The sequence below is a fragment of the Talpa europaea genome (genome assembly GCF_964194135.1).
Source record: "Talpa europaea genome assembly, chromosome: 9".
Taxonomy (NCBI): Eukaryota; Metazoa; Chordata; class Mammalia; order Eulipotyphla; family Talpidae; genus Talpa; species Talpa europaea.
The window spans coordinates 19,785,742-19,800,864 of NC_140076.1; the positions used below are offsets into that span (position 1 = coordinate 19,785,742).

Genomic DNA, 15,123 nt, shown 5'->3' on the forward strand with positions numbered 1-15,123 from the left:
TTTATTATTTTTTAAAAAAGATTTATTTTATTTATGCATACAATGCCAGAGCTGTGGGGGTGAGAGGGTTCACTAGAGACAGAGTGGGGAGCACAACAGTTGGATCCACTGCAATACACTGCTGAGGGGGAGCAGCAGGTGGGACAGGAGAGGTCTGCTGCGCCATGTGGGTCAGCTCCCTGGCTGGGGATCGAACTCATGCCACAGTGTCTGGCAATAGCTTGATTAACCCCTGTGCCACCAGGGAGCCGTGGAAGTCAAGGGCATTATTGCCTGTGAGGTGAGAGACAAGGTAATGTTCCAATGCCAGGTGAGGAGAGGGGGCTGTTCATGGTTTGAGGGGGACTGGCAGTACATGAGATAGCTACCACGGAGAAGGGGAGAATAGACTGACTTGAGGAACACAGATGGATTGCCAGGTACAGTTGAAGGCTTGACTGAGATTGGTGACCACGAGTTTGTAGCAGCACCAATTTGCCTGGTTGGGTGATTTTCTCCAGTGGTGCTCACCCAGCAGGAGCCACCCAATCAGGCTGTTCATGCTTCACTGTGTGTCCCCGGACCAGCATAGCAAGGCAGCTCTGCTGATTAATGCCACAGCTGAGCTGCAGCAGAGGCTTCGCAAAACCACCCTTGAATTTCTTTTACCTCTTTCTGCTCAGAAGCTTGGTGTATGTTAATTTTCATCTGACTTGCATAGCATCATCTCTGGCCCTGGAATTTGGAGAAAGTTATTTAACTTCCCTCATCCCCAGGAAGTTGGGTGAGGATGTCAAGGTCACGTGTGTGAGTAAAGAATTGGCCACCTGGCTCATCTTTGTCATAAACAAGATTAAATTAAGGTTTTGTTCTCTTTCAGGAGAACACTGAGGGGGCCTTCTAGAAATCCACACACATTCCAAAAGGAACCTCAGGGATGAATGGACGGGGCTGGTCACGTATTTCCTAAGCACATGGCATATGCTCTTAAAATCCTACTTGCTTCAAAATCCTACTTGATCCAATAACCACAAATTATGCTCAGGTTTTAATGTTTCTTTTCTTTGTTCATTTTCCACCCCACAGGCAGACAATATTGGTGCTGGTTTCCTGAGTTAGTAATCTCAGGGCATTCAACAGGATTGATCCCACCCTCCCTCCCGAGACACTGTCATTCTGTCTTCCAACACACCCACTTCAGGTTATCTAGCTCGGGCTAGTTCCCAATCATCTGAAAGCTTCTCTCTTTTATCTGACTTTTACATTTGATAGAATGTCTATTTTCAAGGTTGTCTGCTCACATTATACATTCTCTCTAGGATACCCCAGCCTACTCACAACTCCTAAACACATACCTCCAGGACAGACCTCTTCCATGCCCCAGACCTATATATTCAATGATCTTGGGAATGTCTTTATATAACTCGAGCATTGATAGAGCACCTGCTGTGTACCAGTCACTGCTCTTGGGATGCAGTTGACAACCAGCAAGTCCAACTAGCAGGTCCTCAATCCTCAAGAAGTTTACATGCTAATAAGTAACAAGAACATAAGACTGGGTGAAGAGAAAAAGAGCAAATGGGGTGGGGTGGCTTCCTCTCAATAAGGGGTCAGAGATGGCCTGGGGAAGTGGCCTCTGAGATGTAGGCTGATGAAGTAACCAGTCATCTTAAGGGAAGATCACTCCAAGCAGAAGGAATTGCAAGGGCAAAGACCCTGAGGTGGGAATGGCCCTGGCATATTTGAAGGGAAGAAAGGAGACCAATATGGCAGAAGCAAGGAGAACTATGGAACTTGGTACCAGAGATGAACTGGAGAGGATGGCAAAGGTCTTTTGAATCATGAGGAGGAGTCTGGATTTTATGCAAGTAAATTAAACTAAATATGCCCACAAATGAACTAGTCTTCCCCAAACCTGATTCTCTCAGATTATAGGATCTGGAATGTTCCCCAAGATTGCCCAGTTATGGGCCTTCCTTTGGTTCTTTCTTCACTCCTCAACTATTATTCTTTTAGGCCATTGTGTCTTAAATAAACATTGGCAGGTCCTACTGCTCAGTCTGACTTGGCTTGAGATTGATGCACATCTTTATGGCGATCCCACCAGCACTTGAAATGCATGTCCAAAATTGAGCTCTTTATTTATCTCCCTAAGCCTCTTTCATTCCTTATCTCCACGAATGACGACACCCAGTTATGTAAGCAAAATAGATCAACTCCTTCTTCCTCTCTCTCACACCCAATCAGTAACCAATTTCTGTTGATTCTATCTCTTCAATATCCCTTGTACTTGTCACATCCTCATCAGCCCCTGTTAAGTTGAGGCCTCTTCCTATTGTCTATTTGGTCTCCCAGCTTTAAATCTCACTCCTTTTGAGTCCATCCTCCATGCTGGTTCTAGAGCAAATAAGTAAACCACAAATGCTCATGATGTTACATCCTTGCCTGGAACTCTCTAGAGTTTCCCTATTGCACAGAGGAAAAAGCCCAAATTACTCAAAAGGGCACAAAAGGGCCTCAAAGACCTAAGGCCCTTGCCAGCTATGTATTTTTACCCCTATTACATCCCACATTCCAGCTATATTAGATGATTTATAGCCCCACACATGTGTAAAGTTAACCCCATGCCTGGTGTGGGTCGCTCCCACCTCCATTTAACGCTTCCTGGCTGCAGTCACAAAGTCTGTACCCCAGGCTCATCCTACTCAGTGCCTGCTATGGCCTGAAGGTATGTGTCCCTGCAAAATTCCTATAGTGAAATCCTAATCCCAAGGGGATGGTATTAGTAGGTGGGGCTTTTGGAAGGTACTTAAATCATGGAGAAGAGTCCGATGAATAGGATTAGTGCCTCATTAAGAAGCTCCGGAGAGGCCTCTAATCTCCTGTCTTGTGAGGATACAGGTGTCCCTGTCTGGGGAGGACCTCGCCTGACTGTGCTGACACTCTCATGTCAGATGTCCAAACTCCAGAACTGTGAGCAGTAAATTTCCATGGTTTAGAACTACCCAGTCTGTGGTATTTTGTTATAGCAGTCTGAATGGGCTAAAGCAATCCATCACAATGAGCTATGCCAGCCTAAGGGCTGTAGAATAAAATTCTGGCCTAATAGGCTCTAGGTGGTCAAATGTCTTCCAAACCAGAGCCTCTCTTATACCTCCCAACTTGGTTTTGTCTTTATAATACCATTTATACTAACACAATGAATAGCTATAACAAAGATAGGAAACCAACACTTACTAGGAATTTGCTGCGTGACTGGCACTGGAGATACAATGGTGAGTGAGGCTTATACACTCTGCCTTCAGGGAGTTTACAACCAACAAGCAGCGTAGCTCATTGTGGTAGATTGTATGATTTGTTCTCAATCATTTTCCCTCCCTGCCTGTGCCATGTTTCCTTTTAGACAGAAAACTCTTGCTTACCCATTGACTTTGTACTTGGCCTTGTGAGGACTTCGCCCCTGCACTGTGAGTGGATATGACATAGGCCTGTACAAGCAGTGGCTTTCAATGTGCTTAGTGGTTTCGCTCTCTCCCCTTGCACTTTTGCTTTCTGCATAAGGACAGAATGCCCTAGGCACATGTAGGTTTTCAGCCAGGGTCCCAGAACGAGGCACTATGGAGAGCCCAGCTGAGCCCTGGAAGTGCAACTGAGCTTCATGGGATGTGTGCGAGAAGTAAATATTTGTTGTTGCAATTCATGAGACTTTTGGACTTTTGATACCACAGGAAAAGTTATGAAGAAGGATATGAAGGAAACAGAAATGAAGGATTTCTCTTTTGGGTAAAATGATTACAGAAGGCCTTTCTGGGGAGGTGAGAGTTAAGGGGCAATGAGAAAGATCTGGTCTCCTGAGGAGCATTCCACCATGGTGAACCACGAGTGCAAAGGCACTGAGGTAGGAAACCACTTAGAGTATTTGAGGATCTGAAAGAGGGTCAGTGTGACTGGGTAGAGTAAGTGAGGGGGGAGTGGCATGGCATGAGGGGAGAGGAAAGAAGGGGTCAGTCGCACAGTGCCTCTTAGGCCTTTAGCTCAGAGATAACCCTCAGCATCTAAAGCACTCAACCTAGGTCCAATCCCCTTCTTGGTACTTGATCATGGCTAGGGAAGCCACATAATACACTCCACATATTGGGACACTATTTGAGAATGAGACAGTATTGCTAAGAATTACCTTAGGACAAAGGTATCAGCTGGGATTGTCCCAAGCAAATTGGGATGCATGGTTACCCCACTTGTGGTTCTTTTATTTCTTCCCACAAAAGTCTCCTTTATTGTGAGGGAGTAGCTTCTGCTTCAAGCTCCTTGTTCATAATCCAATCCCTTTCTGGAACTGGAATCCTAAAACAAAGCTCACTGGTGGAAGTTGAACAATTGCTAAGTTCTTGCCTCCTATGAACCCCGTTCCCTGTACCCCCTTCGTGGCTGGCAGGCTGATGGTATAAACGAATTGACTACTTTTAGCACCATGCCTCCTCCTGCCCATCCTCTGGGAATAACCCGTTATCTGGAATTACCCTGCCATACATCTGGACTAAGCCCACCCAAGACACAGGTGGTATGAAGCTGGCCTTGAACCTACTTCATTGAGATGGCGCAAAGTCCTGGCCATGGCCAGGTTCTGAACTGGGACCCCTGCTCTGCACTCCTGTGAAGAAGCTGTGTCCAGAGTATCAATTCTTTGGAAAGTATGTACAGGCATAACAAGCCACTGCCCCAAAGCTGGAGCAAATGTGAATCCTTCTGGAAAGCTTGGGTCTGCCTATCATTTTTCATTTACTAGTTGGACACTTTTATTGGGAGGGATGCAGCTAAACCTTACTGAGTTTGTTTCCATATACATAAAAGTTGGACTAATAACTTCCAAATCTCACCTTTGTTGGGAAGCTTCACTATGCTGGAGGCACTGAGCAGCAGCATGCATGTGGGAGGTACAAATTTGATTTTGGTTGAATTTGAAACCAGAAGAGGCATTTCCCATGTCTGCTGTGGCTGACCATGGCTCCACATGTGCTTCTTTCTGCTGAGGGGATCTCTGAGCCCCAGCTGGTCTACTGAGTCAGCAAGAGAGGTATCTCTTCACCTGCCCATCTCCCCACATGGGCAATAGCCATTGCTCAACCAAGGAAGAGTCTAGGCCAAAAGATTTATCTCTGGTGTTCAGTTCCTCTAATCCTCAGTGAATGAGCAGGTAACTCTAAATCCAGAAGATTCTGACAAAACTCATTTTACAATTAACCTGAGAGAGTGACCTTCAAGACTGGGCAGAGTGCTCCCTGGCTCCCTATGCAAGATGGGAGTTGATCAGGTGGCCTATGGCACTCATCTCCCTTGAGCCTCTCAGAAGATTTCCTTTGTACAAAGAAACTGGGGGAAAGGCCTATAAACCCCAAACAAGTAGCCAAGACAAAGAGAAGGTGAATCATGCCTTGCCCAGCAACCACAGAGTGCAGGCTGATGGCGATGCGCTTATAAACAGGTGAGATGACAAATATGCCCACAGACTCACAGAATGAGGGAGGGTTCTGGAAAAACTTCAGTCCCTAGCTCCTAAGCCAGGAGCTATGAAAACAGCCCCCACTGGTGCGACCCTGGGTGTCTATGAGTGCTCCTTGGCAGGCCTGGTGGAGAAGAGTAGAGAAGGCACGGACTGTGGCGAGATCAGGGGAACACACCTGGCATGTGTATAACTGAAAATTTTACAGTGAGAAAAGAACCTATTAGCTCTGATCCCAACGATGAAAGATGAAGTAAGAATGGCAGACAGAGATCATCCCCTAAATCTGCCCCTAGTGGAGGTCACAGCCAGGATTAGACCCCCGGTCAGCTTTTCTAGTCCCCATTCCACCCAATCGTGGCCCCAAGATTCCGTGGACCTGGACTGTTAGCTGTAGGGCTATGGCCTTTGCGTTGAGTACTGTGCTAAGCTGTGCTTGCAATCTGGGTTTGGACAAATTTTTCAGTTGGAGTGGGCTTCAATTCTGCCAGTGTTATGATTTTCCAAGAAGTCTTTTAAAAGTCTTCCATTTGGAACACATTTCTTCTTCTACATTCTGGTAGTACTTTGTGGCCACATTTATTATCGCAATGATACAAAGAGGACTTTATAAAGAAAAGTACATGCATTCTGCACTTACTAGACTTTGAACTCTTGGAGGCCAAGGGCCCTATTAGTCTCATGCCCACTACTTTTCTAGTACAAAGCATGACATCAATGCATAGCAGTCTCCTCCCTCCACATTCTGCTGCATTCAAGTGAGAGGAATGGCAGGCAACCACAATGTCAAGTTGCAAAGTCAGAGTAGTGGACCATTCCTCACTAGGATAGCAGCATGCAGGTCACCCTCCCTGGACTCCAGAAGGTCCCAAACATGAAGACCAAGTTATGGCACCTCAACCTGGCCAGCCTCAAAGCAATATCATATGACAACAACATATTACCACAGGGTAGGGCCATAGCCTCATGCCTCGGGGGGTCGCCATCCTGTCAGGGAGCCAAAACCCTCACAAATAACCCAATACTCCTCTGTAAGGAACTGGCATGCAGTAGGTATTCCATGTTAGTGGCTCACAAATCACCTAAGAAGGCTTTAGAACTATAATTCCTGAGTCCCATCCCAGACCTGCTGAATCAGAATTTCTGAGGATGAGGCCAGAATTTTGTATAATGATTAGCTACTTGTAGTGGTTACTCTGAGTTCATTTAGATTGAACTGGGCCACCAGATATCGCCTTCCATCATACAGTATCTGCTGATTTAAAACTAAAAGTCATAGGTAATGTTGGTGACTCACACTGGCCTAGGAGGAAAAGTGTTGACTATTTCCTGGGACATGCTGTAAGCTCCTTTGCAAGTCACCTCTAGATAGTCTTTGTCTGGTGGGACCCTGCCAGGGATATGTGGAAGACCTTTATTCCTTGGGCTTGGTTCTTACAACCAGATCCTGAGCCAGGTCCAGCCATTGGGACTATCATGGGGAAGCTGCATCCCCTTAACTCAATATGGTGAGGTGTGCACATGGCTCCCTTGAGTCAGCATCAGGTGGCCTTGTGAGAAAACAAACTTACCCCTGGGCCCACAGTTCCAGGATCTCCCCTGTCCCACCATCTGTGCCCCAGTCCAGGAACTGGGTTTCTGCTCTGGTTTACCATCAGGACTTTCTACTCAAGGGAATGACCCCCTCTGGATTCCTCCATAAAGCAGGTGCCCTTTGGCTCTGCCCATCAGAGTAAGCACACAAGTCCTCTCCAGTCCCTGCTGTGAGTAACGCCCTTCCTGAAACTGCAGCCTCCAGCTGCATCAGGGGAGACTCTATTCTTCTGCGTAAGGACCTGATTCAACCCAGAAGCTGTCTCCCCCATAAAGTAGCTGACTATTTAGGAATAAAGGTAATAGGAGACATATACTCCCCACTGGCCTAGTAGGACAGGTGTTTACTCCCTTTCCCAGGACATCCAAGGTGCAGGTAGCCACCTTTGTGAGCCAGCCCTCCATCAGGTTCCATAGTTCTCCCAGTCCTGGCCTCCTTCAACTCCTGTTTACCCTTCCCAGGCTGCTCCTGGGGTCCTGCATGCTTCACAACCATGACTGCTGTGCCCGTTTCCCTATGCAGGAGCAGATAGAGAGTCCTCACCTCTTGGCACCGCCAGGACTTTCTGTTCAAGCAAATGGTGCCTTTGGGTTAGTGGTGGGGGGTTAGTGGGGTCTTTCCAAAGTTTTGCATGTCACTAACACAGTGAGGCCACAGGTGTCCAGTGCCCAGGGTCCTGAGAACTGGGGAACGGAGGAGGGGCCTACGCTGCTCATGCTAGCTTTCCATTTCCAGAAATTGGCCCGAAATAGAAATCTGGACTGAAGCAAACCCCATGTTTTCAGCTTATTTCCTGAGGCCACTTGTGGGTTAATGGGACCACCAGGGAAGCCCAGAGAAATGAGGAGAATGTTCCATCAAGCAGAGAGGAAGCTCACATAGGCTTTATGATGACCCCTGCCCCTGGTCACAGGCAGGGGCCAGGAATACTCTTCCAAAGTCAGGCAGATCCCAATCCTGGCTCCCAACACATGAAAAAGGCAATTTCCAAGGATTCTAGCTTTTGTGATCACATTTTCTGGGCCAAAGGAGAGGATGGTTGAAATTACACTCGTGGAAAATCTGGGATTATATATTTATAGGGAATACCAGGGAGGGGAGGAAAAATGAGGACATGCTCACCCTTGTACAGGGCCGGAGGTCCAGGTGGTGGTGGGGAGAGGAAGCAAAAAAGTACCTGCCTATTTTAAAAATAAAGGTAGCAAGTGATGTATGTGACCTATATGAAGAAGACCACAAAGTTGTTCTATTTAGAAAAAGGAAAGCAGATGAACAAAAAGAGTGACATCCTGTTTCTGAATGGGAAGGCTGTGTATTATAAAAATGCTTATTTTCCTCAAGTTAATTTATAGTTTAATAGGAGAGCAAATACAAAATCCCAATAGGATTTTTTTTTTGCTGTAACAAAATGATTCTAAAATTAATCTTGAACAACAAACAGATGAGAATAACAATGAATATTCTGAAAGAGAAAATAATTAAGGGAGGAAGGAGTAGTTTCCAGCTCTGCCAGATATTAGAACATATTATAAAACAACAATTAAAATTATTCAGTACCGGTGCTAAGATGGAAATAGAACAGCAGAACAAAGTGGTGACTCAAGGAATAGACTTAACTACATTTGAGGATTCAGTATGTGATAAAACAATTCATTTCCCTGAAATCAAAAGGGGAATGAATTACTTAATAAATTGTGTTGGAAACTGTGTAATAGTTTGGACAATATTATACATTCATCTAAATAAACTCCAGATGGGTTAACAAATTAGATTTAAAAAACAAATCAAATTACTGACAAATAACCAAAAATAGAACAAACTGCTTCTCAGATCCATGGCAGAATGATCACTTTGTCAGCTCTGAAAAGAAATCACAAATTGTGAGAGAACTTTCTATATCAAAATGTAAAATAACTGTCCCATGCAAAATAGTGAAAGAAAACTTTAAAAAAGAAAACAAAAGTTGGGAAAATATGTCAAATATCATAAAAGAGTTTCTATTCACGATAAAGAAAGAGCTCCTTTCACTAAAAGGAAGCGCCTAGTATAACACCCATCACCACATCTCGGGACAGACAGTTTCTCTAGGGATACTGCAAAGAGCAAATATTCTGTGGTCCTGTTAGAAAGGGCCAGATGCAGGCCAGTCCCAGGTGGCCTATCTCTGCCATGTCCTGGGATGGAAATTCTGACATTTTGACCTCTTGCTGTATCAGGGACAGACATGTCCCAAGTCATCTCTCTCCAGACCCTACTCCCAAGGATGCCCCCCCCCCCACTTTCCTTCACTGCATATATCTGGCAGCAGTAGCCAGCCCCTTCAGGGCCCACTGTGCCCAGACTGGCAGTGCGCCTGTGCGTGTGCCCATGTGTGTATCCAGCAAACACCTCTCTTGCCCAGAGACCCACACCCTAGGGCACCTCTCAACACCCAGGACTGCCACTTGGGCATCTCCTTTCCCAACAGGACCCCAACTTCATCCTTCCTTTTCTCGATCCCAACTATTGTGATGGTGATGACGTCAGGTCTGTGCTCTGTGGTCACTTGCCTGTGCCCAACACCCACTCTGATGCCTGCCGTGTCGCAGGCACTCAGTGAGTATGTGTGGAAATCAAAGAACGAATCTACAGGGGGGCAGATCCTATTTTGAACCACGAAAACGCACTTAAATTTACATAATTATGTCTGTCTCCACGTTCGAGCGAGCTCTTTGAGGTCAAGGACTGTGCCCAACTCATCTCTGGAGCTGCAGCACTTATCATAACATTTGGCACTTTGCAGAAGTTGACAAGGATGTGCTGTAGGGACATATTCAATGTATACCTATTAAATTAGCAATTTCTAAAAGGCCACACAAATACTTGAGGTTTGGTGAAGCTGATAAAGGTTATAAGAGATAAATGTGACCTATCTGAAGAAAACCACAAAGCTCTTATATTTAGAAAAGTGAATGTAGATGAACATAAAAGAGATATATGCCATATTTCTGCATGGGAAAGCAGCATATTATATGACTCTTAATCTTACAGCTTTTGTTATTAGCATTATGAACTGGCACGTTTAGGGGAAGCCATAGAAGAGTGTAGGTCAAGAACTATAAAAATATTCATACCCTGGCCTGACAACCTCACTCTTGGAAATTTACCCTAAGGTAATAATTCAAGAGAAGGAGAAAAAAAAGCCACATGCATGAAGATGTTCATCCCATCCTTATATAAAATAATTAACACAATTGGTTGGCTAAGTCATGGTCCATTTACTGGACAGAATATTCCATAGACATTAAGGATGAGGACAACAAAAGACACACAGCAACATGCCAAGATATGCAACCTAATGTGAGCTGTAAAACACAGGATGCGAGATGGAACATTCTCTCTGAGCACACACATGTATATCCACGTGAACCACGAGCATATGGACTATGTGTCCATGGGTGAGAACAACAAGGGATGACTAAATTTGAAGTTGATTTTGGTCAAAGGAAGTGAAATCCTAAGTATTTTATTTATATCTTTACATGAATATAAACTTAAAATAGTAGAATATACTAGAAACCTATGTTGAGTATTGGTCTTCGAGTTTCAGATACTTCTTGAGATAGAGGAGCAGCACATTGTATAGGTCGTGGCACTAAGAGACAGCCCCTTCACAAACTGGGCAGGATTACCCCCACCTCCCATCCCAAGGTCCTCCAGTTTGGAATTTGAGCAGGAACAGCCATAACCTCTTATGCAGTTGACTTTGTACATAGTAGGTACTCCATAAATCACAGATAGATGGATAAACAGATGGGTAGAAGATATGTAAAGAGCGGGAAAAGGCTGGGTGTATCATTAAGTGGTATATAATACTAGTATCAACAAGGCCATAGATCTGGCCTCTGATTAATCTCTGTTACTTATGGGAGTAACTCAGCCAACAGCCTGCTTTGGTACTAGGGTCTAGTATTTTTGTCTTAAAGTTTCCATGTCCTTCCTGCTGCAAATGACTCATAGGATTCTGGAAATCTGGTGTAATGAAGAGAGTATAGGATTTGGGGCTAGGAGCCTGCTCTGTCAATTAATAGGTCAAATTCTGGGCCACCCTGTGATGGTTCTATAATCTCCCAGTGAGTTACCTTGCCTCCCAAAACTCTGTCTACATCTATAAAATGAGAGAATACTCCATAAGTTTGCAGGGAAGACTCATATCCTCCCAAAGACAAACCGTTTGCTATCATCAGTATTCTCTTCCACCCCATGCTTCCTCACTGCCATAACTTCATAGATGTTACTCAGAGCCTCAAATACACAGATTATTTCAAATTTGGAATTTGACGAGACTAGAGGATCCTAGACAAGAAGACAAGACCATTTTGAATGGTTTTTCTCTCAGGGGATATTTGGCAATGTCTGGAGATATTTGGATTGTCACAACTGAGAGAGAGAGAGAGAGAGAGAGAGACCCCGCTCTTCTGGCTTCTAGTGTGTCGAAAACAGGGATGCTGCAAAGATATCCTATAATGTACAACTGTATATTGAATTATCTGGTCTAAAGTGTCAGTGATGCTAAGATTGAGAATCTCCATGATCTAGTGATCAAATCTACTCCTTTGTCCAGAAATGTGTGTGTATTCAGACTGGGGTAGGGGTTTAGGGGGAGGAACTTTGAGGGTAAGAGAGGACCATCTCAAAAACATCCCTATGTGGAACATCCTCCTATACCTTTCTGCTCTTCAAGGCCTGGCTCAAGCTCTGTATCCTCTGCGCCATTTTCTTTGCATGACCAAGGACCCACTTCTCCCAAGGCTGGGCTGTTGATTTGTAACTTATACTTGTATACATCCCAGTGGGCCCTGCCTTCACATTTCACACATATGCCACATACATTAAGAATGAGCAATTAGGTTTCACACCTTCGAGTGGTGGTTTACAAAATGGCGAGGGAAAGCTTGCTTTTGTACATTCTTGGCATATCTCTGGCGAAAGCTGTTTTGAAACTTCTTTTGAAAGTGGCTGTTAATGGACTGATAATTGGTTTCCTGGCTTCCTTATGAAGTGTGAAGTGTTCTGCTAGCCTGTCAACAAAGCATCAAGTATTTTGCAAAGCACCATCAGAGTTATTTGTATCTTGCTTCTCAGTGTATCTCTTGTTGTGGAGGTATAACTGGACTTGGCTGTGGGGAAAAAGCTCTCTTTTCTTTTGCAAGGAAGGAAACTGCCAGAATATCTGGGAAGGTGAAGAATACATGCAATGTGGCCAGAACTTTCTCATCAGGATACCAGGTTAAGCAAATTTCTTCGGCAGGGGCTGAGAACTCTGAAACCATGCACAGCACTTGGTACAGGGTAAACACTCAGTCAATACTGTTGAATGGATGGAAAGTGTTTCTACTTTCAGCTGCTTTTGAGCAGAAATCCCTGGAGATGTGAATTAACCAAGGAGGAAGAGAGAGTACGAAGAAAGAGGCTGGCTCCATCTTGTCTTTGAAAATGGTTTTCACTGTGAGAAACATCATCTGTTTTAAAACCAAGATGAAAAAAGACCATCTATTGAGCATCTACTACTGTGAGGGCAGCTCGAAAGCCAATGAAATGGTTCTGAAGTCTCTGCTTGCTACAGAAAATATTTGGGAACCAGAAGGAAAGAGTGTATTTACGGTCTCAGTTGTGCAATTCCCTAGCAAAGAGTGGCTTTGAAGAAAATGTTGCAAGAGAAGAACAATGCACCACTCGGCACTTCTCTGGACAATTGTTCAAAGAAATTTGAGCCATCCAAGTATTTCCCCAACCCCCTTCTAAATCCTAAAAAGGAAAGAACAGTATCATTTGCTCTATTGTATTAATATGTATTGTGACTAATGTGTGCTGATGTTTAGGACACTTATGCTGACTTGTTCTTTTGACTGCACATTTATGCCCGCTGGCTAAAACATAGTGACGTAGTGCACTGTTTTATATATTTTCATAGATGCTTACAGGTATTGATCACATACTAGGATATATTTGATTAGGGGTGAGGAGAGGAACACCAGACTTGAATGTTATCCCTCCAAATCTGACCTGCTCTGTGAACGATCCACTTTTGGAAGTGGTTTCCAAGCATTCCTTGTGGAAAGCATGAGGACTGTTCATATCATAATTAGATTTTTCTGTAAATGGGACCATGGAGGCTTAGAATCTTTGGAGCAGGCACGGAGTGCAACCCTGTTAGATGGATTAGTCATCCGAAACCGGAGAGATGATGCCCTGGCCAGTCACGGAGCTGAACTGGGACTAAGAAATGTTTCCAAATCTTGAATCCAACCTTGTTTCAGTTACCGTGGGACTTTCTTATCATCACCTTTCACCACCAATTAGACTGTGAGGTCCCTGAGAGCAAAGCCCAGGACTAATGGAAACACTGGCAGAGCTGACAGTCTGCAGACGGTGGTCCCTCACCTTAATGAAGCATGAACGTGACCTTCCTCTGTGGTGCAAAGGCATGAGGCCAGCTGGCTCTCCCCAGCTTTGCCCACTGAAGCCAGTGTCTCTGAGATGCACACTGTGTCCCGTTACACCCAATGACCAGAAAAGATGGAGTCATGGGAGTGCCATCCCCCTAGATCCCAGAATCATCCTAGAGTGTCCGCTTCACAGCTCTCATCAATCAGCCTCAGGCTCCTCTTCCTTATTTTAAACCACAGAGAACACTGCTCTGTACTTGCCAGGCTGGCTCTGTCCTCTTATTCTCGGCTGTTTGCAAGCGGTGCCCAATCACGAATGCTGCCAGTCTCACTCCTGGAAACCAAGAGCCTGCTGAGCAGCACTTTAAGGTCCTCTGCCTGACTGAAGGTTTTAGAAAGGTTTTCTAAAACTACCCCTAAGAGCCAGAGTCAAGCAAGTTCTTGGAGGACTTGAGTGATAGCCCCCCAGGTAGCATTCTGCTAGTGGTTTCTGGTTCAGCTTGTGGGGCTGGGCAATTTATCCTACCCATTTCTTTCTTACTCTGCCCCAGATCTCCTGCCTTATTTTATCGAGATAGATTTTAGAGAGTAAGCCCCCATGGCATGTGGGACTCCTGCAGCCTTTACCTTCTGAGGCCCTGTCCCCAGCACCCCTTTGCAGAACTATCCTTCACCCTCCCACTTCCTGGGCTTGATCTCTACAACTGCCAGCCCCTTTTTCCTGCTTGCCCTGAGCTGTCCCATGCTGACTTTTCCCGCCCCTCCTGGTTTCCTTGGCTCCAGTAGGCTCCAAGGCTAACACTGTTAGGCACTATATTCTAACTATGTCAGGCTGCAGAGATAAGCAGATTTCATGCAGTTTATTTTTTTTCAATAAGTCTGATTTGTTTAATGTGTATCTTAGAGTGATCTGATCTTTAAACCTCTGCAAAAATTTTTACATAAATTTACAAGCCATCAAAAATGCTTTGTCAAACCAAAACAAAGTGATTTTTCTGTTTGTTTGAAAGTATAATCATTGTTGTATGACCCAGCTTGCCAACTCACACGACACACTCTCAGCCATCATTGATGACTCCGGGATGATTCCCTTCCCCAGTCCCAAGGAGCCACCATTTTCTACCATGCAGAACTCAGAGGCCCTGAGAAGCGCATGAAATGATAATAAGAGGGTCAGGCTGTCTGCCTTTCCTCGAGAGGAGCAGGTAGAAGGAGATGGAGAAAGGGGGCGCCAAGGGTTAGGAGAAGAAGTGACAGCCTGGAGAACTGGAACCTTCGATTTCTCAATGGAAACCAAACCTGTTTCTTCCCCTTGCATCACACAGTCCCCTCACACTTGCCACTCCTACTGGGGCCAAGGACTTAAAGTATTATTTGCGCTGGAAAGTATGGTCAAAACCATTCAAGAAGAAAAGAAAGACCAACAGGTCTGCTTTGATAATGCCACAGAACAGAGCATTTGACCACGTCTCCAAAAGATCAACAATCCAAAGACGGCTTGATCCTCGTCCCTCCCTAAATCCAGTCCAAGAGGAAGCAACTTGAGGAAACTTCCTATATCCCAGCAAAGTCATGTTTTCCCACCATGCTCAGAGGCTAGTACAGAGTTTACAGTCTTACCC

At 44.9% G+C, this 15,123-nt stretch overlaps 1 protein-coding gene across 1 annotated transcript in view; it reads right to left on the bottom strand.

Moving 5' to 3' along the window:
* CSMD2 (CUB and Sushi multiple domains 2) overlaps positions 1-15,123 on the bottom strand; it is a gene marked incomplete at both ends in the record, with an annotated part of 507,564 nt that overhangs the window by 173,880 nt on the left and 318,561 nt on the right.